Raw genomic sequence first — 9,959 nt, forward strand, 5'->3', positions numbered from 1 at the left:
CCAGGGCCCGGTTCCCCAAAACGTTCTTATCGCTAAGTAGTTCTTAACCTATTCCTTAACCTCTCTCTTAACCTTATGGCACGATTCCCGACACGTTCGTACGCTAAGTATATCTTCTGTAAGTCACACTTTCGTAAGGTTGGTCTGGACCATTCGTAAGCTCTCTCTTAGCGTTGTTTGAGCTCAAGACGCTACTGTACAGCAGTCTTTAGAAATCAGCGCAGTGCAGTACAAGTCAAACTATGGTATGTTGACAATGTTGTGGATCAACAATGATTTTATGTTATTTTTTAAGACAAATAATAAATTATGTTCGCAATGGATACAGGCCTATTTGTGAAGTTGACTTTATGTGGTATCAGAACTAATATGGTGGTAATTAGCCTAGGCTTTTTCGTAATGTAGCCTAATTAAAGCGAATTGACAATCAATTTTTTTGATAATTAAAATCTGGCAAACAATTTGGCTCTAAATTGCTAAGATCTATAAATGGGTAAGCATGGTGGTGTCCAGTAAGCGACCAACTATGGCAGCGATCCAACATTGTATTGAATCAAAGACGGAGCCGGACGCGGAGCCATTTAGTCCATGTCAATTTTTTTATTCGGTAAAATTTAAGCCCTTTTGACATTTTGCCTGACGTGGCTATATTTAAAAAAAAATTGCCTCCCAAGACAGCTCATTATGGAGCTGCTGGACCTTCTCAGACCTGCGCTTGCCAGGCAAACGTGGCGGAATTTTGTTTAAGCCCTGAAGCCCAGCGCTACTTTTTTTTTTCTTTCTTTTTTCTTTTTTCTTTTTTTTGCTACAGAGAGATTCATTGAGGTCGTGGGAGAGGGCTACGGCCTAATCAAGACCTCGGTGTGGAGGTGCGTCCACACTGTCACCAACCTCTTCTGCGCCATGCCGTGGATTACATTCTGGTCGATCGCACACTCATCCCTATCACAAAACCATCAGTGATTGATCAGGCGTAGGCTACTTAACGCGAAAGGGATACGCGGCCATAAACGTGCAGGTTATAGTGGACAATAGGGGTGTGATATCTGACCTCATGGCAAGGTCCAGCAAAACTTCAACTTCCTCTGACGAGAGGCTTGGTGCCCTTTTTTACGTTGCTTCCCCAGCATATTCTCTATCTAACTCTCTCTCTCTCTCTGTTCATTGTAGATAGGTAGCTTTTTATTAAAAACATAAACCAATTGCAATCAATACTGCATTAAACATAAGTAACTGCAGCTGCTTGCCAATCAATTCTGATTGTAAAGTACCTTACCATTAATATAAAAGTGTATTATATAATTTTATAAGTCGTTAAACCCATTTCAAAAGCGGCACAAGAGGCACAACGGGATAAGGAGGGTGGATGATTATCGAGGGATACCCGGTTCGTCTAACCGTCACAACATATCGTGTGAACATATTACTGACCATTTGATAATTAAATTTATAGTCTATATTCTACTGATAACTTAAAATGTTAAAATAAATGTTACTATAATAATTTGAGGAATATTTCATTTGCATAGAACGTGTTGTCTTTCTTAACGCTGTAATGCACCTTCGCGTGAAGTGGAAAATCGATTCCTGAGCAATCGATGCCAACTAATTCAACACCTTCACTCGGGACATCGCTCTTGTGACGTCGGACGTAAGGGGCAGCGTGCTAAGAGCTTCCTAAGGGACACTTCGGGGAACACACTTGGGAATATAAACAACTTTGGTAAGATATATCTTTCGAGGTCTTCTTAGCGCGCTAAGAGTGAGCGTTATCGGGAAACCGGGCCCAGATGTCTACAAGTGATAGACAGGTGAATTTATTGAGCATTGATTAATTAATTGATATAACACAAAAGTATGTATTTACAATAATTACAGCATATGACATAAGACAAATTACACAAAACAGGAAGTGGAAGAAGGGATGCGGGTGGCGCTAAAAAAAAAAAAAAAAAAAAAAAAAAAAAACCAAATGAAGTCTAACTTTCACATAAACTCTCACAACCTAACTAACAAATAATAAAAAGAAAAGTCTTCAGTGTCTGTGATGCCCTAACTAGACACTTCCTAACTAAGAGTATAGGGAATGGCACTCATCCTTAACCGAATGTACTAGACAGAAGCAGATCCTACGTGTTGCCATTTATGTCACGTATCATTCTTCCTGTTCATTCTTCCAAGCCTCATAATATATATTGTGTAAATGCTGATGAAATATGTCACATTACTTCGAGGTGAACAGAGATATAGGATGATCTGGAACATACAAATAAAACAAGCGAGAGCAACAAAATGGTACATGCATGTTTGGGGCTTTCACACTAGCACATTTGGTGCACACCCGGGTTCGATTGACATCAGAGTTCAGTATGTTTGGAAGGTGTGGACTAGGGCTGTCATGATATCAGAATTTTTCACTACACGATTATAGCGGCCTCAAAAATTCACAATAACGGTATATTGTGATATCTATACAAATCTCTTTAAAAAATCATGCTATCAGTCAGATTAATCATACAAAAGGAACAATTACACTAAACAGAGACTAAAATGCTAACTGTTTGTAGTTTAGCACAGTGTCAGAGTAAGATAACCTTATGAGAATAACTACATATTTTTACTCCAAGCTTGCATTATAGCATCAAATGTTGTCAATAACTTCCGTCTGTGAATTGATTCTTATTTTATAGTATTCTATACAGTGATAAAGGCTATCGATTAGCACTGCAAAATAAATATTCATTATCCATATGAAATTACCTGAGATGGCTTGAAGAACACAGAAAAACAATACACTGTTGTAATCGTGTAATTTTTCATCGTACAAAATATTTCTTTCTGCACTTTAATCAGCTACAGTGACAGCTGGATGCCTTTGTTTTTGTGGATACCATATAAGGGATTTCCTGGAAAGTCATGTTCATTACTCCTATGAGTCTCGCTTGTGGACTTTCTGCGTGAGGGTGCCCTCTGGTGTCGAGTAGGAATGAAACAAATCACACGTGAAAATTTAACACTTCATAATGGCACTGGTGCTAGATTATTATGTCATAATTATATGTTTACTATTAATTTTTTTAAATATCCCAGGGACCAGTATATTGCTACACCCCTGAATAACATGATAATGATCATTCATTATTTGAATATCATGATTATCGCCAATACCGGTATATCGCGACATCCTCTAATATGAAGGCTGTCTTCCGACCTCGGGTGTGCACTCCACTTAAAAAGGGGTGGTCTTGGGTACTGTTAAAGTCATAGTTATGTAGATTCCTCATTAGTGACTGTTTCTATTGGCCGCTTCACAGAAACCATCCGCTGTGTTGGAAAGTCACAGCCAGTCCATCAAGATGTCTTTGACAAAATAGCAGCAAAGAAAAAAAAAACAGCATGACTGGCAAGTGGTGTTTTCCGATTGGTGACAAAAATGATGGATGATGACAGCAGCTGATAATGATTGACATTAATAGAACCTATGTAAACTTCCAAATATTGTAGTGCCAACATCAATGCATGAGCTTCCTTTTCAGTGGTTGAATAGTTAGCTAAAATTCAATGGCTTATGCATTTTAGCTGATTCAGCGAGGGGACCAAGCAGTAATACCATTACAGGTGGAAGAAGTTATAGTGAGCAGTTTGGGGTGAAGACCGGTTCAGAAAAAATTTGTTGTGTAAGTGTGGATGGGGTACGCCGATGCCCACCGTATCAGAGTCCATCTGCTGTCTGGAGCCCGGTCTGGACCATGGAGCCCGGTCCTGCTTCACCATGGTGCATACATTTAAGGTGGACGTGTTAGATGTGGTGATGCTTTCTCTTAAAGATGCCCGAGCGGAAACACTGGAGCGTCCTGTTAACAGCAGGTAAGGTGAATGTAAAATGTGTTACATACCACTACTGGTGAACGAGTCAGAGTAATGCAAATATGACTGAAAGGTCTGACATGTAAACAATATTGTATGAAGCGTTGTTTGTTTACATCACATTATGAAAACAATGTTTGGGAAACCACAATCACAACATAGTGATGTAGACAGTTTGATTTAGCTGGAAAAAAAAAACATTTATTCACTTTTAATAAAGTGTATTGAAAAGGCATTAATAAAAGACCCAAACAAAAAAATAGCAACACCAATATAACTTCAGAATTTATTATAGCATTTGATATGTTAGTATGTACATCACCTGTGTTCCAAAATATATTGTAATCCAAATCGTATAAATACATGAATTACTAATAAAGTAATTGCTTTTGCTTTTCCATTAGTCTCTTTAGGTTGACTGCATACAGACAGTTACACTTTGGGCAGGGGACATCTGGGGAAGAAGAAGCAGTGGATTTGAACATGCATACCTGTATGAGGCTTTTAAAGCAGACAATGATGATTACAGATGATGAACTAATCCTGTCATACGTGCACAAACTGACAGTCACCACTTATAAACTACTACTAAATATTGTATTGTAAAAAGCACTATACAAATAAACTTGAATTGAATTAAATGATTAACTGTACTATTTCACAGACTCAATGTACATTTTGAAGGTTTACTATCAATAAATATTTATTATTATTATTATTATTACTGTAATGACTTGACTCTCCACTGAGCTCAGTCTCGTGCTAATATTATATCTCCTCACCGGTGTCTGGGAACTTCTGGGGGTTTGCTGCACGTCTGCCTAACCTGTAAACAAATCTGAGGTTTATATTTAGCCGAATAATGTTGATTGCTTTGACATAAAAGAGCTTATCCTGACTAGTATCATATACAATCATATCCATTTTTATTGTTTTTTTCTTATACATATTATCATAAGAATAATCTGTAAACTCTGGTGATGAATGATGCTTTTGATGGACATTAAACAAAATGAACAAAAATGATTTTTTTTGGGGGGGGGGGGGGTTGTCTGCAAATGTCAATTTGTTTCCCTTTTTCTACATCAGTGCATAAAACAGTTCTGTATTATTAACACAGTGGGATTGTAACTGAATGTAAATCAGGATGGGAGGAGTTCTGCTGTTTGGAATGAGAAGCGTTCACTGGGAGAAAGGCGCTCATATAGAGATTTGTTTTGGACATACTGGATGTCTTATTCATTCAGTCCAGGCTTTTTTGGGTTACCATACCTGTCTCTTCATTACCTGACTGGTGCGTTGAGCCTTTCCCTGCAGTGTACTGATGTTTCTGTGTTACTTTTGTCACAGAACATTGGAAGTCACTTTATTAAATAATGTAAACTTGTCAGACTGCTTCAATTCCCCCTTAAAGCCTGCGATGATGAGGGGCACAGCATAACAAACTTTAATACTTTCAAGTGCATGCTGACACTCAGCTGACCAAACGAACTGCTGGGACGGACAAAATCAAGTCAAGTCACCTTTATTTCTATAATGTTTTATACAATACTGGTTGTGTCAAAGCAGTTTCACAATGTCAAACAGGAAAACTGTTTGTCGATAATGCAAGAGGACGATAACAAACAGTCAATTTTTCAGTTTCATTGATGATTCAGTGATGTCATCATCCAGTTCAACTCAATAAATTCATAAGGGGATAAACCAGCAAGCATGTCACAGGTCTCAGCGTGATCGTGATCTACTGACAGTGTCGCCCTCATGTGGCCCTGTGCAGTCCTGCAGTGTCTGACCCTGAGTTTAAGGGGTCATCGGATATCCATTTGATATAATTGATATGATTCTTTAGGGTCTTAATGAAAAGTCTGTAACATACTTTGGTTACAATTTCTCAATGGTAGTATAAAAACACCCTTTTTACACTGTAAAAATCAGCTCTGTTTACAGCATGATGTTAAAGTCCATGTTGCTTTAAATGCTAATGAGCTCTGCTGACTCCACCCCTCTCTTCCATGGAGTGATGAGCAAACTGTAAACTTTAACCACGAAACTTGCTAACTAGCACATATTAGGAAAGGCAATTTGCAAAGATGCATATAGAACCTTAAGAGTAAATGAAGACTGCTGTGTTCATTACTACATCCAACAACAAAACATTGCAATCGCTTAATCGGAGACGTTCTTTTCTACATCTGCACCAGAGTCGACACAATGGTGGACTGTTGACAGCTCACTCAGGGCGGGTCTAAGGTAAGACGCTCTTGTCAATCAACAATAGTGGGAGGGGCCTGTGCAGAACTACATCTTTCTGACAGGAATCTCAGAACAGCTTGATTTGGGAAATGGGATTTTAAAATAGGGATTAAATATACATATATATATATATATATAATATATATACATATATATATATATATATATATATATATATATATATATATATATATATATATATATATATATATATATTAGTGCTGGGCAACGATTAAATATTTTAATCGCGATTAATCGCATGATTTTCTGCGATTAATCACGATTAATCGCAGCATGCGCAAAATTCAATAATGAAATCAAAAGTAGTGTATTGTGTAATTTTATTCTTCCAAAGTTCTACTGTATGAACAAAAGTGCAATACAATTTTGTTTGTCAAAACTTTAAACAAATAAAGTGCTTTTTTACAACAGTTAAAAGTTAGTAGCAGTTAACATTTCTTGTAAATCTCAACTTAAACATTAATGTAATCAAATTAAATATAACATTAACGTATAAATAAAACATTAATGTTTTATTAAATAAAACATTAAAGTTTTGTTTAGTTTGTAAAATATATATATATATATATATATATATATATATATATATATATATATATATATATATATATATATATATATATATATATATATAAATTATGTCCAGAACCTCAATCATAACATTTTAACTGCCCCCTTCCGAGCAACAACATCAATCTCCTTTAAGAGACTGAGAATCTCAGTCCAAAAAACAACAACAACAAAAAAATCTTTCAGTGATGCAGGTTGAGTGGACAAAATTAACTTCATTTAGCCTATCCATTCTTCCAACTTTACATTTACTTACTCATCTGCACCTAGCCAGTTGCTTAGACACACAAGGTCATTCACATTTTCAGATCAGAATCAGAATCAGAATGAGCTTTATTGCCAGGTATGTTTACACATATGAGGATGAATTTGTTTTTGTGACAGAAGATCCGCAGTACAACAGAATGACAGCGAAAGAAAACACATAATAAAAGAATAAAAAAATAAAATAAAATAAAAATTAAGTAAATTTGTATTGAGATGATAAAGAGAGACATTTTGCTGAAACGTGCGCTAAACATTTTATTCCTGTTGCACATCAGTGGGACATTTCAAATAAAGTCAGCACACTTAGCACAGATAGCGCAAGAAATATGATAGCTGCTGCGAGACATCTGCTTTTTGAACACGCCCTCTGCAACGCGCACAGTCTCCAGTGTTCTGTCATAGTATCTCTGCACAACAGCGCGTTTGACAACGTCCTGGCCAAATGCAGAAAGGTTGTTGGCCATTTAAGCACAGTGCAGCGAGTGCTGCAGAATTAGAACAAAACAAATTGAACTTAGACAAAAGAAGGAGTCGCTTATACAAGTCATTCCAACCAGATGGAATTCGGCTCTGGACATGATTTTCTGTTTTGCGCTGTAGCTCATCCCAAGCAGCCAGTAGCCTACTGTATTCGGTTGTTTTATTACAGTCTAGCTATGTGTAGTGAAACGCAGTGAGCAACGGACTTTCAAAATAAAAAGTACGTTAACGCGCGATAAACTAATTGTCGGCGTTAATTAATTAATGCGTTAACGCGATAAAAACGCGTTAACTTGCCCAGCCCTAATATATATATATATGTGTGTGTATGTGTTTTTTTTTTTTTTAATCATTACGTTGGATGTTTACACACACTTCCAGCACACATTTATGTTCAAACAACAACAAAAGTTAATTTTGCATCCGATGACCCCTTTAACCACAAAAACAAAGAGTTAACAGAGACTGGGGGATGTTTCACACCACTGGCTTTTAGAGAGAAACGAAAATTATTATTACCATTTAAATTATTTTTAATAATTATTACTATTTTAAATTACTATTTAATGTAATAGTAAACTGTAATGTATTTCTGTGATGCTCCGCTGTATTTTCAGCATCATTCCTCCAGTCTTCAGTGTCACATGATCTTCAGAAATCAGAATAATATGATGATTTACTGCTCAAGAAACATTTCTGATTATTATCAGTGATAAAAATTTTAAGAAACATTATAAAAACTTCAATATCCCAGATAGGAATGTTATTGTTCTACGAATGTTATGAGAATATTATATGTTCTGGGAATGTTTTCAGTGGCAAGTTTTATTTAGTTCCCAGAATGTTTTCCTAAAAGGTATGATAACATTTTCTAAAAACATTCTAAAAATATTTATTAATAAAATTATTAGAACATTATCCCCTAACATTCTAATTAAGATTTAAGCCGGAAACTTTGCATTGGACATTGGACGAGGACTCAAATGTTGCTCAGATGTAAAATGTTGAGCATATGTTGTTCTAGAACTTGGAAATACCTTTCAGCATTGATGGAGCTCATCTTTCCAGATGTGTAAGCTGCCCATGACACATGCACATGCAGATATGTCTTCTTATTTGACCTATAGAGTTTTAGCCAACCACGGCGAATGACACGGTGGATTGTGTTCATGACAATGTTTTCTGGAAGTATTCCTGAGCCCATGTTGTGATTTCCATTACAATATCATTCCTGTATGTGATGCAGTGTCGTCTAAGAGCTGAAGATCATGGGCATCCAGTATGGTTTTCAGGCCCTGACCCTTACACACAGAGATTGTTCCAGATTCTCTGAATCTTTGGATGATATTATGCACTGTAGATGATGATGATGATGATGATGATGATGATGATGATGATGATGATGACTTCAAACTCTTTGCAGTTTTTCTCTGACACTGTCACTCTGAGAGACTCTTTTTATACCCAATCATGTTGCCAGTTGACCTAATAAGTTGCAAATTGGTCCTCCAGCTGTTCCTTATATGTTCATTTAACTTTTCGAGTCTCTTATTGCTACCTGTCCCAACTTTTTTGGAATGTGTAGCTCTCATGAAATCCTAAAATGAGCCAATATTTGGCATGACATTTCAAAATGTCTTACTCTCAACATCTGATATGTTATCTATATTCTATTGTGAATAAAATATAAGTATTATGAGTTTTGTAAATTATTCCATTCCTTTTTTACTCACAATTTGTACAGTGTCCCAACTTTTTTGGAATCGGGTTTGTATTTCAGGGAACTTTTACTTTTACTCCACTACATTTCCCGTAAGTATATTCGTTACTTACTACAAAATATTCAGAAGAACACAGACTGCAGGAAAGCAGGTTTGACAAATCAGTGGTCTGGCGTTTGCAAGTTAGACTCCTAAAAACACTTTTGCTCATGTGAAAACAAGTGTGCGCCGCACACAGATGATTGAACTTTTCCACTCAAATCAGGGGAGTCAGGGGTGTGCGTTGCACAGCATTGTCTGCAATGACATGGTAAGTGTTATTGTAATGATGTGCAATCTGACATTATCAAGTCTATATCTCCAAATCATATTCCAGGCATTCTAAATTGTAAACGGCATATATTTTTCTGTATGCTTTTTATATGTAGATATAATCTATATCACACAAAGAGTAAAGTTTTTCTTCAGATGCATGAACACATTTAGTAATCATTTCATACAAGTTCAGTAAAGCAATGAGTGACTTACATTTTAGATACAATATTGCTTGTTTTTGCTCAATTTTGCCAAAGAAAGTAGTTCCAAACAAAGATCACAGCACTGTTTTGCGTCACTGAGCAATGGACAGTGTTTACTTATTGAATGAATCAGCTTTTTGAACAAATCGGTTGAATAAATGATTCAGTGATTCACTCATTAACAAGGTCAAATGCTTTGTTTCTGAATGAATCAGTCGTTTGAATTAATCGGTTGAATCTCAGTGACTCACTCATTAACATT

The sequence above is a fragment of the Carassius gibelio genome, chromosome A20 (genome assembly GCF_023724105.1).
Source record: "Carassius gibelio isolate Cgi1373 ecotype wild population from Czech Republic chromosome A20, carGib1.2-hapl.c, whole genome shotgun sequence".
Taxonomy (NCBI): Eukaryota; Metazoa; Chordata; class Actinopteri; order Cypriniformes; family Cyprinidae; genus Carassius; species Carassius gibelio.